The 19,766-nt window shown below is 40.9% G+C and overlaps 1 pseudogene; it reads right to left on the bottom strand.

Annotated features, from left to right (window-relative positions):
• Positions 1–3,015: 3,015 nt before the first annotated feature.
• LOC139309864 (vomeronasal type-2 receptor 26-like) lies at positions 3,016–14,901 on the bottom strand (annotated as a pseudogene).
• Between the last annotated feature and the right edge of the window lie 4,865 nt (positions 14,902–19,766).

Genomic DNA, 19,766 nt, shown 5'->3' with positions numbered 1-19,766 from the left:
TATGACCATCTTCACATTTATGCCCATGCAGCATTCTTAACAACCGTGTCACTCATTTCACAACTGCTTCTCTTCACCATGGTGACAAGCTAGGGCAAAAACGTAAAATGTGAGGACAGTCGTAAGTTCGAGGACTGGTCAAAAGTGCGAGGACCAGTCAGAAATAACTTTTTCAGCCCTCTGAGTAGTCCATATGCATAAAAGGATACAGCAATAGAGAGGGATGAAGGAAGGGAAGGGAAATTAGAATAGGAGTGAAGGTAAGAGAGGGAGGAAGAGAGGAGGAGAAGGAGAAAGAGGAAGTAGGGAGAAGAAGAAGAGGGGGGGAAGAGAAAGTAAGTAAGAAAGAAAAGACAAAGGTGGTAGGTTTGAGGAGAAAGATTGCTGTACAATAAAAAAGATGAAAGGGAAGAAAGCCAACCCCAAACAAATATAAAGATATTAAGATAAAGAATGAATTGTTAAACTTTAAAGAATAAAAGAGAACAAATATGAATAAATAACAATAATTAGAAACACACATACAAACATACAATGTATTTTCTTTGAACAGAGTATTTGGCCGGTTCACAAATTTAAACAGTGTTTAGTCATTTCAATTAAATTTACAATTTCTATATTTCCTTTTTGCCATATTTATTCCTCATCTATTTTTGTAAAAAACCAATATTACCCTTCGTCCTCATCTCTAATCTTAATCAAATTCAATTTTTCCCTTCTATTCTATATTATACCCCTTCCCATTGTCATCTATTTTTATATCCATCCTCACATTGGTTAATTATGTAATATTACAGTTGTTTAATATAAATTCAACATTTTAATATAAATCAATTAGTTATATAACTACCTTTTTTGTATATTAATCAATATGAACATGAATATTCCAATTATTTCCATGCAATCCAATTTCTTACAAATCAATTAATTATATTTACCAATAATAATAAACCAAATAATTTCCCCCATATATTCCTCCAAACCACAACTTAACCATTTCTGCTTTCAGAAATATACAATTAATAGTATCTCAATTATTACAATTCCCTAGTTAAATAGAGCTTTTTTTCTTTTGTGTTTTAAAATCTTGAACTCTCCTCTTTTTCCCTAAATTTCCCATTGTTTGCACCTACCTTTTTTGGTGAGGAAAAAGAAAAGAAATCTGCCTGCCTAATTTTCCAACCTTGCAGCAACAGCAAAGCAGTTTCAGTTTTGTTTTTCAGCATAGCTAGGGGAAAAAAATCTGCTCCAGGACTCTTTCCAAGGAAGCAGCAGAGCCCTGAGCAAAACAGCTGAGACAAATCATCTGAGAGTTGGGAGCCGATCTAATCAAGGGCTAATTAGCCTATGCTGAAGCTCTGCGGGCCAATAAAATTACAAAAAAACACCGAACCATTTGTTAAATTGCTGGCTCGCCCGCCCCTCGCCCACCACTATTTATTGGCAATAAATAGTGGTGCGGAGGGGCGGGGCAAGCCAGCAATTTAACAAATGGTTCCGGCAGAATCCCACCACTGGCTATAGGGTGGCCCTTTGAAGCCCCGCGGCAAGAATTTAAACAGTTTTTTTTCCTCTAGTCATCAGCTGGGACTCAGGAAGCAGCAATAGATTGGGGGTGGGCGGGGTAAGCGAATGGCCGGCGATCCAACAGAGCAGAGAGTGAGGGTGAGTGAAGGCGTGGGGGGGGGCGAGAGAGGGCTTTGGCGACCCCTGTGAAATGGCCATTCGACCCCCAAAGGGGTCGCGACCCCCAGGTTGAGAACCGCTGCCTTATACCATTTCAGACAAGTGACTGTCCAGTCTCTTCTTTTTTTTTTTGAATTTTATTTTTATTTATTTTTTTTTAGACAAAAACAACATAAAAACATCATCCTTCCCAACAATTACAGACAGTGTTTTGATCGGTTAAAATCATTTCGTGCTCTCAAAAATTTTCAAAGTCTCATCATATGACAAATGTTCTTTCCTCTAACAAAAAATAAATATTTAAACATTTTATCCAAATTTCATTTCATATATAATATCTCATCTCCATACTTTATTATCTATCCACTGATATAATATCTCCCATATCAAATAATATGGTTTATCTTCCTGTTCTCTTATTTCAAATGTCAGTCTACTCATTTCAGTACAGTCCAACATTTTCTTAATAATTTCTTCATCAGTAATTATCTTCTCTCCTTTCCAATTTTTTGCAAATACAATTCTAGCCTCTGTTAAAATATTCACAATTAAATATTGCAATTCTTTATTAAACATCTCTGGTAAGATCCCTAATAAAAATATCTCTGGTTTAAAGTCAATATGTCTCTTTGTCATTTTTTCCAACCACGTGTGTATCTTAGTCCAATATCTCTTAGCTTCTACGCATGTCCACCACATATGGTAGTATGATCTTGGAGTCTGATGACACTTCCAACATTTTTCCGATTTATTCTTGAACATTCTGGCTATCCTCGTCGGGGGTAGATGCCACCTGTAAAACATCTTATACAAATTCTCCTTATATGCTGTAGACATTGTCATTTTATAATTATGTGACCACAATTTTTGCCATTTCTCTAACTTAATACCATAACCAAAATTTTTCCGAATGCTATCATTAATTCTTCTGGTCCAACTCACTGCTCAAGCAGGAGATCCTATACCATTTCAGACAAGTGACTGTCTAGTCTCTTCTTAAAAACCTCCAGTGATGGAGCACCTACAACTTCTGAAGGCAAGCTGTTCCACTGATTAATTGTTCTCACTGTTAGGAAGTTTCTCCTTAATTCCAGGTTGCTTCTCTCCTTCATTAGTTTCCATCCATTGTTTCTTGTCCTGCCTTCTGATGCTTTGGAAAATAAGTTGACCGCCTCTTCTTTATAGCAGCCCCTCAAATAGTCTTACACTCTTCATAGTTTTATTTGTTTTTGTTTTAAGTAACCTGAATTTTCAAATGGACGCAAGGGAAGCATACAAACAAAATGATAATGAATAATTAAATGTTATGAGCCTGAAACAATTTCACTATCACTGCTCTACTTTCATCATGAGATGTTCCTTAGTGTTTAGATGTGGTCTCAGGAGGATAATGTAGCACTTGGGGAAGAAGATGCAGCCCAGAAGCCCAGCACCAGAGGCCAAGATGGAAAAAATCTGCACAGCCACCATGGACTTCCCCTTGGTACTGAGATAGGTGGGCAGAAAGGAGACCCAGACACTGCAGAAGACCAGCATGCTAAAGGTGATCAGCTTAGCTTCATTGAAGGCCCCAGGCAGATTCCTGGCCAGGAAAGCCACTGTGAAGCAGATGGTAGCCAAGAAACCCATGTAACTGAGAGTGATGTAGAACATGGTAACAGAGCCTTCATTACATTGAAGGATGATCTCCCCAGGCTGGGAGTGCAGGTCAGACTCAGGGAATGGGGGAGATACTCCCAGCCACGTGGCACAGATGAAAATTTGGCCAGCAGAACCAGAAAGGATGATGGAGTTGGCCAAGCTCTTCCTCAACCATCTTCTCACCCTGCTCCCTGGTTTTGAGGCTAGGAAGGCCAGCACCACCATGACTGTTTTGGCCAAAACAGAAGACACAGCTACTGAAAAGACAATACTGAAAACTGTTTGTCGGAGAAGACAGGTGACTTTCCTTGGTTGTCCAATGAAGAAAAAGGAGGACAGAAAGCAAAGCAGGAGGGAAACGAGGAGGATATAGGAAAGGTCCCTGTTGTTGGCTTTGACAATGGGAGTTTCTAAGTATTTAAGGAATGTGATTAAAATGAAGCCCGTAGTTAAGAATAAAAGTAAGGTAAAGGAGACTATCAAGATACCCAGATGTTCCTCATAGGATATGAAAGTTATTCTTTTGGAGATACATTGGACTCGGTTCTCCATTGGATATTGATCATCTGGGCATTTGATGCATTTTTCAGTATCTGAGAAAACAGAAAAGAATATTCTTTTATATCTCTTTTCACATTTCAAGAAATATTTTCTTTGTTGTTATTGTTAGTTGCGAAGTCATGTCCGACCCATCACAACTCCATGGACAACATTCCTCCAGGCCTTCCTGTCCTCTACCATCCTCTGGAGTAAAAATCAGGGGTGGGCTTCAAAAATTTTAGTAAGGGGTTCTCTGTCTGATTGCTGAGTGGACATAGCCATGGTGGGTGTGTCCTAGTCGGTGTCCTGCACCATGGGGGGAGGGGTATTTTTGCCCTTCCTGGGCCCCGGAGAATTTCCTTGAGACTCCGGGAGGATGAAAATGGCTCAGGCTCTGGAGGCTCTCTGGAGGCCGTAAACAGGCCCATTTCCGGCCTTCCTGAACTTCTGGTAGGCCTGTTTTTCACCCTCCCAGAGCCTCCATGTACACCCTGCACTTACCTGCATCCAAAACGGGCTGCATGGGGACTCCTGGGAGGGGTGGGGCAGGGTGGACGGGGCCAGCCAGGAGTGGGATTTGGGGGTTCTCTGAACTGCACAAAATCTTAGCTAGAGGTTCTCCTGAACCCTTGCGAACCCTCAGTAGCCCACATCTGGTAAAAATATATGTGGGTAGTCTTAGAGATTCTTTGGTTAGGATTAGGGTAGTTAGGGAATGAAACATCTACAAGAAAACAAGCAAGCTCAGGGAGCACCAAGAACCCCTCATTTCAACCCTGAGCTACAAATATTCTCCTTGGTTGATATTTTTTTTATTAGACAAATTTGTTATAGAAGTAGCTAGAATTCTAAGTATGCAAAAGTAAAAACTTGAGGCTGCGATGTTATATTCCCATTGTTGAAAATAAAGAACAATAAAATAATCAATCATAGATGTATCTTTAACATGCACCTTGATCAAGATCTCTGCCCTCCAGAGTCACCCACCTTCCTGAGTGGAGATGGTCCCCTCTGGACAAGGAATGCAGTCATAGCAACAAACTGGTTCTCCTTCTCGAGCCCGCTTGACAAATCCAGGACGACAATTTGCCACACATTTGGACTGAGGCAGAGCCTACAAAAAAAACAAGGGATGCCAAAGAAAATAAGTTAGGACCAAACATCCAGGGGAAGTTAAGGTTAACATGAACTTTAGTGAAGTAATTTCTTGGTTTCTTATTTAAATATGAAATATCTAAGTAGTTCCAAATCATTACAAGAGATGCAACTACTTGCATGTTCTTCATTTAGTTCCTCATGTTTGCTTCTGGCAGATCACATTGCAATACTTTTCTACTTAATAAAGACTGGAAGGATTTAAACTGAGAGAAGGTTTAAGCCCTGTGTTGGTAAGAGATATTTACTGAATAAGGCCCAGGTATGTATCCAAGACATGGTCCTTTCTGTTGAAGAACCACAATTAGGTGATACCACCTGGCATGGAAAGATAGAATCACATTTATTATTAGTTGGATTTGGAGCCTCCTTTTTTGCCCAGAGAGGTTCAAAGTAGGTAATAATCAAGATGTCTAATGTCTATGTATAGCGGGGAGATTGCTTGACAAAGAACGGGGAAAAAACCCAAGATGCCGTTGCTTTAAATTGACAAGCCAAGAAGCAGCTACTGGAAGGAGGTTTTTACTTGCAGAAGCGAAGTGACATTCAGCAGTTCATTTTTGGGTCAGCTGAACAACAAACTAGATAAGAGGAGGAATTCTTATATGATTCTATGTTTTTGAAGTTTTGGGTTTGTGCGACATGGGCTTTGTGTTTCTAAAAAGGTTTGGGCGATTCCCATTGTGAAATATCCTGTCTTGAATGAGTTTTCTGCCTGCCTGTAAATGGAACCGAACTTCTGGCTTCCACTTTCTATTTATCTCTAAGTACCGGTAGCTGTTTTCTTCTTACAAAGTTTCTTTTATGCAGCTGGCAGGAATGTGGAATGAGCCTCAGGCAGGTTCCTTTGTTAGCAGCTTGATTTTTCCTTGCTTTTCTGGAAGCCTTTTCTTATGAGTAATATTTTATTTGGGTGAAATGAAGGGGGGGGGTTGATTCCTTCCCAGAGCAGGTTAGTGGGATGGGGAGGGAATAGAGACTTTGAAGTAACCTTCCCCAGGAGTGGGGAGGGAATGGGGATTTTGCAGTATCCTTCCCCTGTCACGCCCACCAAGCCATATCCACCAAGCCATGCAATGCCCACCAAGCCATGCCCACAGAACAGGTAGTAAAATTTTTTTGAATCCCACCACTGGACAAATTCCTAGTGTGTCTAATCACACTTGGCCAAATAATGTATTCAGCTTCAGATAGCAATAATTCATTCAGCGGGTTTTCAGATGAAGTACCCTCTTACCAGCCAAAGGGCAAATTGTTTCATGAAGGACTTTTCTTTGGGTCAAAGTCATGCTTCAGTGTTTCAGCTTTCTGGATCAGGGCATCGTAACATTCACATTCACATCGGATCAGCCACTATGATTTTATGTGAACTGAAAGCCTTCCTTCCTTCCTTCCTTCCTTCCTTCCTTCCTTCCTTCCTTCCTTCCTTCCTTCCTTCCTTCCTTCCTTCCTTCCTTCCTTCCTAGGGAGCATATTGTACTATCCCAGCAGGCTAAATCTGATTAGGTCTGGGCTGCTTACAACATCACAGTCTATGGTTCTTCCAGGTCCCCAATCAGATCAAGCTGCATCCTAATTCCAAAACTTATTTTATTTATTTAAAAATAAATAAATGATTTTATTATTTATTTTTAGAAGACCTCCCAAGATCCATTCCAACTCTATTATTCTATGTTTTATGTTTCCACTGGAACTAACAGGCATTCCATTTGGTCTTGATTCAGTTTTGTCACATGTAGTCCAACATCAAATTGAGGAATTGCTTAACAAAATTGCTTTCTCCTTTGCCTATTTGAGAACAAGGAAGATGCGAGGCTATCAGCACCACAATATCAACCCCGGAGGGTGAAATGCTCCCGGTTCGGACTGGATCACCCGATCCGGTAGTAATGGCAGTGGGTGGTTCGGAGAACCGGTAGCAAAAATCCCTGTCCCCCCCCCCACAACTCCCAGCTGAGCCACACGATCATCAGAGGCTTTTCTTTTTTTTTAACTTTTAAAAGCATTTTTTCTTTGGCCGAAAAAATACTTTTAAAAGTTTTTTAAAAAAAGCCTCTGATGATTGCGCGGCTCATCTGGGATCGTCAGAGCCTTTTAAAAGCATTTTTTCTACAACCTCTTCGGCTGAAGAGGTTGTTTTAAAAAATGCTTTTAAAAGGCTCTGATGATCCCAGCAGAGCTGCCTGATCATCAGAGGCTTTTTTTTCTTTTAAAAGCAAAAAGAAAATATGCTTTTAAAAGAAAATAAAAGCCTCTGATGATCAGGCAACTCAGCTGGGATCATCAGAGCATTTTAAAAGCACTTTTTTACAATCTCTTCAGCCGAAGAGGTTGTAGAAAAAATGCTTTTAAAAGTAAAAATGCTTTTAAAAGTAAAACAAACAAACAACTGGCCACGCCCACCCAGTCACATTACCCCCCCAAGCCACGCCCACAGAACCGGTAGTAACAAATTTTACATTTCACCACTGCCTGGATGGTTTCCCTCACCAGTTTCCCAGGGCTTCACAACTTCAACATTAAATAATGATGACCATACTTAGCTTACTTGAAATGGGTCTCATGGCTTAGGACAACCGAGAAAGAGGCAACAATATTTCTCCTACCTTGTTGAGCAGCTTCAGTCGTGAAAGAGCATCTTGGTTGATAACAATATTTTGTTTTTTAAAAATGCCCAGTCGCTGTTTGATGGAATGCTCCATGGGAAGAACCACCCAGCTTATGATGTCCAGATCAGCTGTTACATCTCCATTTTGGTCCAAGTAGAGTTTTTTCTGAGAAAGATTGTAAAACTCATTCTTCTCCAGAAAGGGATGAAACTAGAATGGAAACATCCAGGAATTTTAAAATTAAAATTTTAAAATTAAAAAATTTATATGGTCTCTGCACATTTTAATCTTTTTTCTACAGGTGTCTAACTTGAAGATAAGCTTAGTTGGGAGAACAAGTGTCATCACTATCTGGAAAAGTGAAAAACAAAATTTCAGTAAAATGTATCAATCATAAATCGGTAAAATATAATTGACAAAACGGAACATTCTAGAACAGGTCATTCTAGAGCAGGATTTAGTTAAGTGAGGTGGTGTGAAAATTAAGTGGATAAAAGCTGCCTTAAAAATTGTTCTTAAATAAGTTTCAATATTTCTCAGAAAACTGGGGAGTTGTGAATAATAATTAGCCCTTTCCCCTGTATTCTTTTGTATTTTTATTAATATAGGAAGGAAATGTTTATGAGTCACAATTTTGTGATGCAAGATTTATACCAACTATTTTGATCTCTTTGCAAAAAATACCCAGTTTCCAGAAAATTATTTATAATTTCCTGATAGTCCATATGTAAAATCCAATTTAAAAAAATCTTAGCAACTAGGCCTTGACAAAGTATGGTATCATATAGTAGCAAACAAATTGTGAGCAGTGTAACGCTAAAATTTCATTACATATTAAATATGTACACTGGTCATTGATTATAATAAATTAGTAATAGGACTATTTTAATGATTTTGATAATATTATTAATGATTTGGATGAAAGGGAATTCAATAGCTATCAATTGGCAGATGATATAAAATTGGAAGACTAAATGTATAACTCAATTCAAAGAGAGATGCTAAAATAAATCTAATGAATAAATTAGATAAATTAGATAAATAAATAAATAAATACATTAGAATCAGATACAAAATTCAAAGCATATCTTGAGGTTTTAACAAAATGGGCTGAAAAAAAAGAGCTTTATATGGAATTCCTGCAGAGACATGTTGGGCTAGATGTTCTCAGAGTCTCCTTCATATTAAGTAATGTAAGATTCTACATGCTAATCAAAAATCCATATATAGAGGACATAATTAAAAGTGCACATCTCCTTTAAAAAAAAACAGCAATGTGCAATATCAAACTATATTTCCATAAAGCCCAATCTTTGAAATATTAGGCCATGAGTGGTCAAACTGACGTTTTGTAGTACAGATAGATTGAGAGGGTTCTCCTCAGGTGGGATTCAAAAATTTTAGCAACTGGTTCTCTTCCCAGTTGCTGGGTGGGTGTGGCCATGGTGGGTGTGGCCTACTCGGCATCCTGCACATGGTGGGGGGGGCATTTATGCCCTCCTCAAGCTTCGGAGGCTTTGTTCGAGCCTCCGGGAGGGCAAAAACAGGCTCCCTGAGCTCCAGAGGCCCTCCGGAGACCAGAAATGGGCCCGTTTCCGGACTTCCGGAACTTCCAGGAGGCCCGTTTTTCATCCTCCCCAAGCTTTGGAGGCTTTCCTCGAGCCTCCAGGAGGGTGAAAACAGCCTCCCTGGGCCCCGGAGGCCCTCCGAAGGCAAGAAACGGATCCATTTCCAGGCTTCCAGAACTTCCTGGAGGCTTGTTTTTCACCCTCCCAAGGCCTCTGCATGGGCGCTGCACTTACCTGGCATCCAAAATGGGCCAAGTGGAGACTTCTGGGAGGGGTGGGGTAGGGTGGGGTGGGTGGGGCCAGCCAGTCCTTGCAACTACTGGTTCGGTGAACCAGATTTAAAGTTAGCATCCGATTTGCCCGAACCGGTACTAACTGGCTGAATCCCACCCCTGGTTCTCCTCCTTCTCCTTTGGATTCCTCCTCAAAAGGAGCTAAGATTAATGTATTGTTGGGACACCATACCTGCCATGGCTGTAGCTTTGGAGTCTCCAACTTATCTTCGCCCACCTTCCTTCTCCTTCTGGTTCTGGAGGAATATGCAGAGTTCAAGACCCTAGCAAGAGTCTTAATGACACTGTAAATACGGTGCTTATTTGAAATCCGTGTCCTGCGTCTTTTTGCTTGGATCTCCACTGCTGCTGTCTGGTAGCATCTTCTCTGGCCATTGACAGAAAAGACATGCTTCGAAAAAGAACAGTGAAAACACTTCTCTTTAAACTGGGGGTCTACAAATATATCAATTTCAAAGGCATCATCCTCTGACTGTTCTTTTTCCTGAAAGGCAAGGGTCCAAACACTATGAATATATCTGAAAAGTCTGTGCTTTCCCATGAAATATTCCCCCAAAACTGTGATGATCCAGACTTTCCCTTCAATAGGTTCTGGCAAACGTATAAGCGTTACATGGAAAGGGAAAATTCTCTCCAAAAGGGGAACATGTTCTATGAAGTGAACAAAGACGTTGACTTGTCTCCACTTTGTGAAGGCCTCCCTGAGGGGTCTTACATGCCCAGTCCTTGAGAATCGTTGTGATATAACAACACAGATTCCATTCCTGAGAAGCATAGGAGTAAAAGTCCGCAAGAAATGTTCTCCATTCTCTGTGTTGGAAACGAAGAGGCCAATCAAGGTCCATCTGAAATGAAGGAGCACTTGGATAATTTGTGGGTAGTGGAAGCCTTCTTTTGGGAGCATCGGATGGAAAAAAGGGAATTGACTTTTATCACTCAGAGCCTCTGAAGCAATTTTATCACTGATCTGAAAAAGCAACAAGAATGCTGTGTTATCTTTAGGGTCAAATTACTATGCTTTTCAAAGTATAAGATGCACTCCCCCCCCCCCCTAAAAGAGGGTGGAAATGTTGGTGCGTCTTATACACCGAATACGGCTATTTTTTGCCTCCTGAAACACCGCCCTGCATGTCCCGTTTTTGCAAAAAAATGGGCCTGTTTTTTACAAAAACGGGACATGCAGAGGGTTTGAGAGGCCTGAAGAGTTCTCCTGGGGGCTGGGGAGGGCAAAAACTGGATGTCCGGAGGCCCAAAACAATTTTTTTTCTTGTTTTCCTCTTCGAAACCTTGGTGCGTCTTATACTCCAGTGCTTCTTATAGTCTGAAAAATACGGTAAGTCCAAAATACGAGATTGTAATAAATCCAATTTGGTTCTCATTCACATCTTAGAATAGTTTATTGTTGATTATTTTTGAGGCCATAACAAGACACAGAATATAAAACACAGGACATTAATAAGACCTTGTATAATATAAACTATACCAGTAAATTAAGCAAGCAAAGAATAAGAATAAAGAATGCAAATCATTTCTGTATCACCCCTACAATTTATAGAAATCATACCCAGATATGGAGATATGAACTGAACTGCTTTGTTCAAATAACGAGCCACATCATGTGCACATTTCGATTTCTCATCACACAGGAAATACGTTGTTTTAATCTTAAAATATCAATAGGTCATCACATTAATGTGTGATCCAAGATACTGATCTCTCTTATATAATTGAAATTTAAATAATAGATGTATTATGTCTTCTATTTATGGAGTTTTGCATATAAAAGCAATTGTAAGGACTTGGTTATATCTTCCATACTTAAACCATTGTGCCCAGCTGCTGAGATTTTGCTCAAACATAAGTTTTATCAGTTGTAGATGCGCTAATCCATTTGGGATTTTTTTCACAAATCTATGCTTTATTCACTTTTGAAAATATCATTATTTTGGCCAAGATTGTAAATTTTAATCTGTTTTTAAATTATTGGGGTATTTTAATTTGTCTGGGCCAAAAAGTTTAATTTGATTTTATCGGGTTTTTAAATTTTGTGTATTTATGTATTTTATTGTTGGCTGTTCACCGCCCTGAGTCCTTCGGGAGTAGGGCGGTATACAAATCAAATAAATAAAATAAAATAAAATAAAATAAAGATCATGTACAAAATGTAAACTTCCATCACTGATTCATCTGCCTTTTGTACAGAACAGTTTTTTTTTTATTGAACACAGAGTCTTTCTTCACCTTCATTGTTTCCAGATGCTAGCTTTTCTCGCACGCACATACACTCTTCTGTGCCTGGGCAGAAGCGTTCTGATGATGTTGGGGTCGGTGGGCGGAGTCTCCCACCAGTTTTACTACTGGTTCTATAGAACCAGTGCAAACTGAGGGCAACCCACCACTGATGGAAACTAATCAACAAGAGAAACAACCTGGAATTAAGGAGAAACTTCCTAACAGCGAGAACAATTAACCAGTGGAACATGTTGCCTTCAAAATTTTAGGTGCCTCATCAATGGAGGTTTTTAAGAAGACTGGGTAGCCACCTGTCTGAAATGGCATAGGTTCTCCTGCTTGAGCAGGGGGCTAGACTAGAAGACCTCCAAGGTCCCTCCCAGCTCTATTCTTTTTTTTTCATATTTTTTTATTATTAACATATAAAAAAGAAATTAACATACATAACATACATGAATCATAATATATAACATATAACAATATACACAATACAAACAATCAACGAGTGCTCCCCCACCCCTCGGGATCATTCCTGCTTCCAAAATCTTAAAGCTTCTTCTGGTGGTGGTATCCCCCTTCCTCCAGACAACACATATATTAGGAACGGTTTCCAGATTCCATTGAATTCATTTACTTTCATTACGCCCCTCCTTACTTTAATATTATCATTTATGGCAATATCCCATTCTTCCTTATACCATTCTTCCAAACAATAATCACCTTGTGTTTTCCAGTTCCTAGAAATCATTAACCTTGCTGCGGTCAACAAATTTATTATCAATTCTTTAGTCTCTTTTTTACATTTTATATCTTCCAATAGTGAGAGTACTCCAATAAAGCTGGGAGTAATAGAGCATTACTCCCAGCTCTATTCTGATTGATTGTTTGACCTTCAAAAATGGGCATCAGAATCCCCCAAAGCGGGTATGAGGGTATGTCTGCTTTGATCCTGGCCCCCTCCCCACTGTGGATCCCAATCCTCAACAATGACACCTACAGTGACCACTGTTAATAGTAGCTCTTGAATTCCATAGCAACAATATGATTGGATCTATCACTCACTCACGCCCACCACTCACTTTACAAGATAGAGAAGCACACACACAAACCTGTGGGACTTTGTAGGTGCCAAGTAACACTGACATCTGCATGGAGATATCTCTGAGAGCACCATCGAGAGTAGCCAAAAGGTTGTCCTCCCTTCCACAGCTGTAGTTGGGGACGTTGGCTTCTCCGGTGGAGAGCATGTCCAGCAAGGCATGTGAAGTGCCAAGGGTGTTCAAATAGTTGTCATGGATGTCGTAGCCCAGTGTGAGGTTGTCAAGGAGTTGGGGATTCTCGTTGACCAATTGAATGGCGAAGATGTAGCGGAAGAGATTTGATTGTTCCAAAGGTAAACGTCTGGAAAAAACATTCATGTTATTCGCATCATCAAAAGCACCAATAACAAAATACTTTTGCCCCCTAATTTTATCTGCACAGGTCTATTGCCTCTTATGTTTACAGTGTATAACACTGATCCAAAATCCATGACCAGGATTCAAAATATTTCAATCATTCAAAGAGAACCATCATAAAAGGATGAGAATGTTTCAAAAGTGGCCCAGAAAAACAATTCTACAATTGTAGGATTATTCTCTATCCTCTATTTTCTATTCCTACAAATATCAGGAACGGAATATCAATGAGGAGTTATACAAATATGGAAAAGGGATGGGAGAGGCAACTACAATCCTTTCACTCACTAACAGAATAACAGAGTTGGAAGGGACATGGGGGGGTCTTCTAGTCCAACCTCCCACTCAAGCAGGAGACTCTATACCATTCCAGACAAGTGGCTGTCCAGTCTCTTCTTAAATGCCTCCAGTTATGGAGCGTCCACAACTTCTAGAGCAGTGTTTCTCAACCTTGGAAGCTTGAAGATGGGTGGACTTCAACTCCCAGAATCCCCCAGCCAGCAGCACCAAGGACCCCTCAAGTCAACCCTGAGTAACAAATATTCTCCTTTATTAGTAAGAAGGAATAAGGTAAAGGTTCCCCTTGCACATACGTGCTAGTCGTTCCCGACTCTAGAGGGCGGTGCTCATCTCCGTTTCAAAGCCGAAGAGCCAGCGCTGTCCAAAGACATCTCTGTGGTCATGTGGCCAGCATGACTAAACGCCAAAGGCGCATGGAACGCTGTTACATTCCCACCAAAGGTGGTCCCTATTTTTCTTCTTGCATTTTTTATGTGCTTTCGAGCTGCTAGGTTGGCAGAAGCTGGGACAAGTAACGGGAGCTCACCCCATTACATGGTACTAGGAATTCGAACTGCTGAACTGCTGACCTTTCGATCGACAAGCTCAGCATCTTAGTCACTGAGCTACCGTGTCCCCTCCTTTATTAGTACCATGGGTTAATTGTTTTAACTGTCAGGAAGTTTTTCTTTCCATCCGTTGTTGCTTGTCCTGCCTTCTGGTGCTTTGGAGAAGAAGTTGACCCCCTCTTCTTTGTGACAGCTCCTTAGATATTGGAACACTGCTATCATGTCTCCCCTAGTCCTTCTTTTCACTGGATTAGACAAATCCAATTCCTGCAACCATTCTACATATGTTTTCACCTCCAGTCTCCTAATCATCTTTGTTGCTCTTCTCTGCACCCTTTCTGAGATATTGGAACACTGTCATGTCACCCCAGTCCTTCTCTTCACTACTTTTAACAAAAGTCAGTATTCACATAATGAAGTCAGGATTGGATGGGGGGAGGAAAATAATATGAACTTTTTTCAGGATTTTTTTTTCTGCCCCATCTTTGGATTTGAGTCCCTTCCGCAAAATAAGACAAAAGAGAGAAGCCATGAAAATCAAAGCAATTCAAGGAACCAGGGAGACACTGCAGAATAAGGATTGAGTGAATTAATAAGAACAGTGTTATATCTGCTAATGGAGGGAATGCAATTCCATCACAATGAATGACTTACGAGTGAGACTGACTAGAAGGAACCATATTGAAAGACAATGTTGCGTGTGGTATTTTTGTTTCAGTGACAACTATACTAATAAGATGGTCTCCTGGCGTGTAATAGCTCCATGGCTTTTTTTCATCTCGGTTCTCTAAATTCAGAGGACACTTCATTCTAAGCTTCCCAGAGAGTGGCTGGAATATCAACAGCATCAGAATCAGAAGCAGGAGGTCCATAATTCAGAGGGCTGAATCCATCCAATTCCTGTTTCTAAGCACGGAGAAGGTGAATCGGAAGACTTCAAAGCAATCGCACAAGATGGTAATGCCAATGGCTTTCCTGATTCGGTTATAGGCAAACCTGGCAAGAAGAGAAATGCACATTCAAGAGCACAGACCCTTCCTATCCCAAAATTTGTGCCACACAGAGCGTAGCCTGGGGCATTTATCCTTTTCTGATGTAAGATACCTTCCATGTTGCTTCAGTCTAATGTTTACATCCAAGACAGTCACTGTAGAAGTAGTAAATGACATCTCAAAGACCAGGATAATGATAATTACAGTGAGAAACAACCTCTCCTCTGGGGATCCTAAAGTTCTTCCTGGGCTCCATGTGCAGAGGGATAGTTGGAGAAGTGCATGTTAATGAAAATGTGGCTGTGGTCCTTCCTGTTGGGACATGTCCAGAAAGTTATGCTGGAGGAAGATCCTTAAACACCCAGCAAATTGAGTCCTTCAGTCCTTCAGTGTGGTATCTTCCCTCCAGAGATTGGTGGGAATGTAACCCAGAGCTATGGAGTTTGGTGACCCTCTAGGCTGGTGACACTTAACTTTATTTATTTATTTATTTATTTATTTATTTATTTATTTATTTATTTATTGTTTATATTTATATACTGCCCTTCTCCCGAAGGACTCAGGGCGGTGAACAGCCAACAGATAAAACACAGAAGTACAAAATTTAAAAAACAATATTAAAATCCGATTAAATTAATTTGGCCCACCTCCCACCGGCCAACACGCTCCCACAGAGAGGGTCTCCTCAGGGTGCCGTCTGTCAGGCAATGTCGGCTGGCGACCCCCCGGGGAAGAGCCTTCTCTGTGGGGGCACCCGCCCTCTGGAATGAGCTGCCCCCAGGGATACGACTAATCCCGGATCTCCGGACCTTCCGCCGGGCCCTGAAGACGTTTTTATTTCAGCAAGCCGGGCTGGGTTAAAAAATTTTTTAATTGGTGAATTTTATGGGTAATGGGGTTTTAAATTGGAGAAGCCTAAGATAATTTAATTCTGTTTTAATGTATTTTAATATTTGTATTGTGTGTTTTTAATTTTGGCTGTTCACCGCCCCGAGTCCTTCGGGAGAGGGGGCGGTATAAAAATTTAATAAATAAATAAATAAATAAATAAATTAAAAACATCCCTGTATTAAAACCCATAATTAAACAGTTTAAAGATTAAAACAATTTAAAAGAGTTAGGCCAGCCCGGCTTGTTGGAATAAAAACGTCTTTAGGGCATGACAAAAGGTGCGTAGATCTGGGATCCGCCGTATCTCCAGGGGCAGCACATTCCAGAGGGTAGGTGCCTCCACAGAGAAGGCTCTCCCCCTGGGGGCCGCCAGTCAGCATTGTTTGACTGACGGCACCCTGAGGAGCCCCTCTCTGTGGGAGCGTACTGGTCGGTGGGAGGCTATCAGTGGCAGAAGGCGGTCTCGTAAATACCCGGATCCTAAGCCATGGAGCGCTCTAAAGGTGGTAACCAATACCTTGAAGCGCACCCAGAAGACCACTGGGAGCCGGTGCAGCTCGCACAGGAGAGGTGTTACATGGGAGCGCCGAGTCGCCCCCATAACCACCTGCACGGCCGCATTCTGGACTAGTTGGAGCCACCGGGTGCTCTTCAAAGGGAGCCCCATGTAGAGAGCATTGCAGTAGTCCAAGCGGGACGTGACGAGAGCATGAGTGACTGTGTGTAAGGCATCCCGATCCAGAAAGGGACGCAACTGGCAGATCAGGCGAACCTGATAAAAAGCCCCCCTGGCCACAGCCATCATATGCTCTTCTAAAGACAGCTGTGTATCCAGTAAGATGCCCAAGTTGTGAGCCCTCTCTGTGGGGGCCAACGACTCGCCCCCAATAGTCAGCGATGGCACCAACTGACTATATCGGGATGGCGGAAGCCACAGCCATTCAGTCTTGGACGGGTTGAGCCCGAGCCTGTTTCTCCCAATCCAGATCTGCATGGCCTCTGGGAAGAACTCTAATTCTTCCTGACTTCTAAGACCAATGGAAGAAATCAGTATCCTTGAATTTTGAAGAGGGCCTGTTCATTATCCCTCCATGCATCAGTCCTAATTTGGAACTGATTTTATAGTTGCTCATTTCAACCCTGAAGCTGATCTGGTTAAAGCCATCTTGGAGCTTCAGTGCCGCCATACTGGAGTGAGGGATAGGGAGAGGGGATTAGCGATAGCTGGGGTTGTGTAGTCAAAATAAAATTCTTTCTCCTGGGAACCAAGGACGTTCTCACACCTGGCCAGAGGAAGGAGGAGTGATATCACCACACCAGCAGATGCTGCATTGACTGAGCCATGTGACTGTTTGGGGTTGGGGGGAAAAACTTTTACTTTTAATTAGGTGAAAACCAAGGGGCCCCTCAGAGTTGGTTTTCACCAGATATGTGCCAATTTGATATTTCCAATAAAGCTATTCTTTGAGAAATCCACCTTCCTCGGAGTTTTTGCTTGCGATGGATCTATTACTTGGAACCTGACAGCTCAACTTGAAATGAAAATTCATTTCCCATTAATTCTAGCGATATCAATTTTTGGATTAGAGTTGACTAGAGATAGGAAAGTGACAGCCTGTGGACTGTAGCATTGGATAAACAGGGAGGAATTTATAGAGTAGAGGAAACTTTTATTTTTTTATTTTCCTTGACAATTTTTCTGTTGTCCTGCCGTATTCATATAATATACTGAGATCCTTTGAATTTTGAAATTTCTTAGTTTATTAAATAAACAGTAGGCTATGATGTCTTCAGCTAAGATACTGGCAGTGCCCACAGCATGGGGGTGGATGATGCAATCTGATTTTTTGAGACATGAACCCAGAAAAATGGTTTGGGGGAACCCTGTTGTGGTCCCTCTTTCATTTGTGTGGATGCAATTGGTGGGGTGGGGTCACTCAAATTACAAAAAACCAATAGGAGAAGATAGTAGGAGAGACATGATGATGAGAAAAGATGAGAAATGAGACAGTGGTGTGGGAATCAAGTGTTTGGTAGAATAATGGCAGAATGATATTTGTATCTAGTACTTTCAGGGGTGAAATACTCCCAGTTCGGACCGGATTGGGTGATCCGGTAGCGATTGTGGCGGGTGGTTCGGTGATCCAGTAGCAATGGCGGAGCAAAGCTCCGCCCACCTGCCTGGGTGCGCGGCGTGTGCACTTCTGAACCGGTAAGGAAGGTAAGTAGATTTCGCCTCTGAGCACTTTTGGCATTCAATGCCCTATGGTGGCATCCTGAGTGGAGAAGGTGAGTACTATATTGCAGTAGTCCAATTTGGAGGGGACCTGGGTATGAGTGACTGTGAGATGTGAACCTTGATCCAACAATGGTTGCAAATAGAAAACATGAAGCTCTGCAAAGGTCCTCTTAGTCACAACCACAAATGGGTTCTCAAACCTGAGTTGTGAGTCCAGGAGGACCACCAGATTACTCACCAGGTGTATTGAGGACAGTGCAACCCCATCTAGCACCAAAGATGGCATACTTCTGTAAACCTTCTGTAAAACTTTTTAATAATAATAATAATAATAATAATAATAATAATAATAATAATAATAATAAAGTTTTCACAGAGGGTTTTGAGACTTCCAGGTGCTGCTTGGTATTGGGGTCAGTCCTTTTGGCATACATCCAGAAAGAGTGTTGGGAGAGTGATGAAGACCAAATATGCCTCATGTCTCAGTATTTCTATTTACCAATGAGACAGTCTGAGACAGGAAGATCATTTTATTCGGTTTATTACAATAGTGTACTTAAAAAGATTCCTCTCAAAGAGGGAACTTAGCTTACATTCCATTTTTTAGGAGCCATGGTGGTGCAGTGGTTAGAGTGCAGTATTGCAGGCTACTTCTGCTGATCACTGGCTGCCAGCAGTTTTAGCAGATCAAATCTCACCAGGCTCAAGATTGACTCAGCCTCCCATCCTTTTGAGGTGGGTAAAATGAGGACCCAGATTGTTGGGGGTAATATGCTGACTCTGTAAACTATTTAGAGAAGGCTGTAAAGCACTGTAAAGCAGTATATAAGTCTAAGTGCTATTGTGAAGTGCTATTGCTATTTTTTAGCTAACACATCAAAGAAAATGCAAGAGAACAGTTGATTGGGCAGGATAAAAGTAACCTCCCCTTTGCATAGGAAATCACTTACATGTAGTCAAACATGTCACATATATGACCCTTTAAATGGTCAGAAGGAGTATCAAATTTAAGATATTAACAAGGAAAAGGTTGTTTGAAGAGAGGCAAACCAGACACCAATTAGCACTAACAAATTTTGTCTTATCAGGAGATATTCTCCAATCATCCCTTTTATAATTTGTCTTTTCAGTTTAAGAATGTTAGAGGCTATCAATCAATCCATACCAGCAATAGGATAATTTTTTCCCCTACATTCCAGTCCGTGATGGTTTGATAAATGCTTATCGTCATTTTAAAAGCGAGAAGAAATAAGTTAAATTAATAGAAAAGATAACTGTCAGTTAACAAGTTACAAAATCCATATCATGTGCCCCTTGGAGATGAGTCAAGACTGAAGTCAAGGAATTTATTTATTTATAATTAAATTTATATACCGCTCTACTCCCGAAGGACTCAGAGTGGTGAACAGCCAAAAGGTAAAATACACATAGTACAAACGTTAAAAACCATTTAAAATACATTAAATACTTTGGGCCAACAAATTTAAAACACCCCAATTTATAAAACAAATTTAAAAGCAATTAAAAGGGAGGTTAGGCCAGACCAGCATGCTGGAATAAGAATGTTTTGAGGGCACGGCGGAAAGTGCGCAAATCTGGGATCCTCCGTATCTCC

This window comes from Pituophis catenifer, unplaced genomic scaffold (genome assembly GCF_029215685.1).
Source record: "Pituophis catenifer annectens isolate HBS135680 unplaced genomic scaffold, rPitCat1.0.hap2 SCAF_2, whole genome shotgun sequence".
Classification (NCBI taxonomy): Eukaryota; Metazoa; Chordata; class Lepidosauria; order Squamata; family Colubridae; genus Pituophis; species Pituophis catenifer.
Note: the sequence above shows the minus strand (reverse complement) of the source record. Positions and strands in the feature narration are given on the sequence as shown.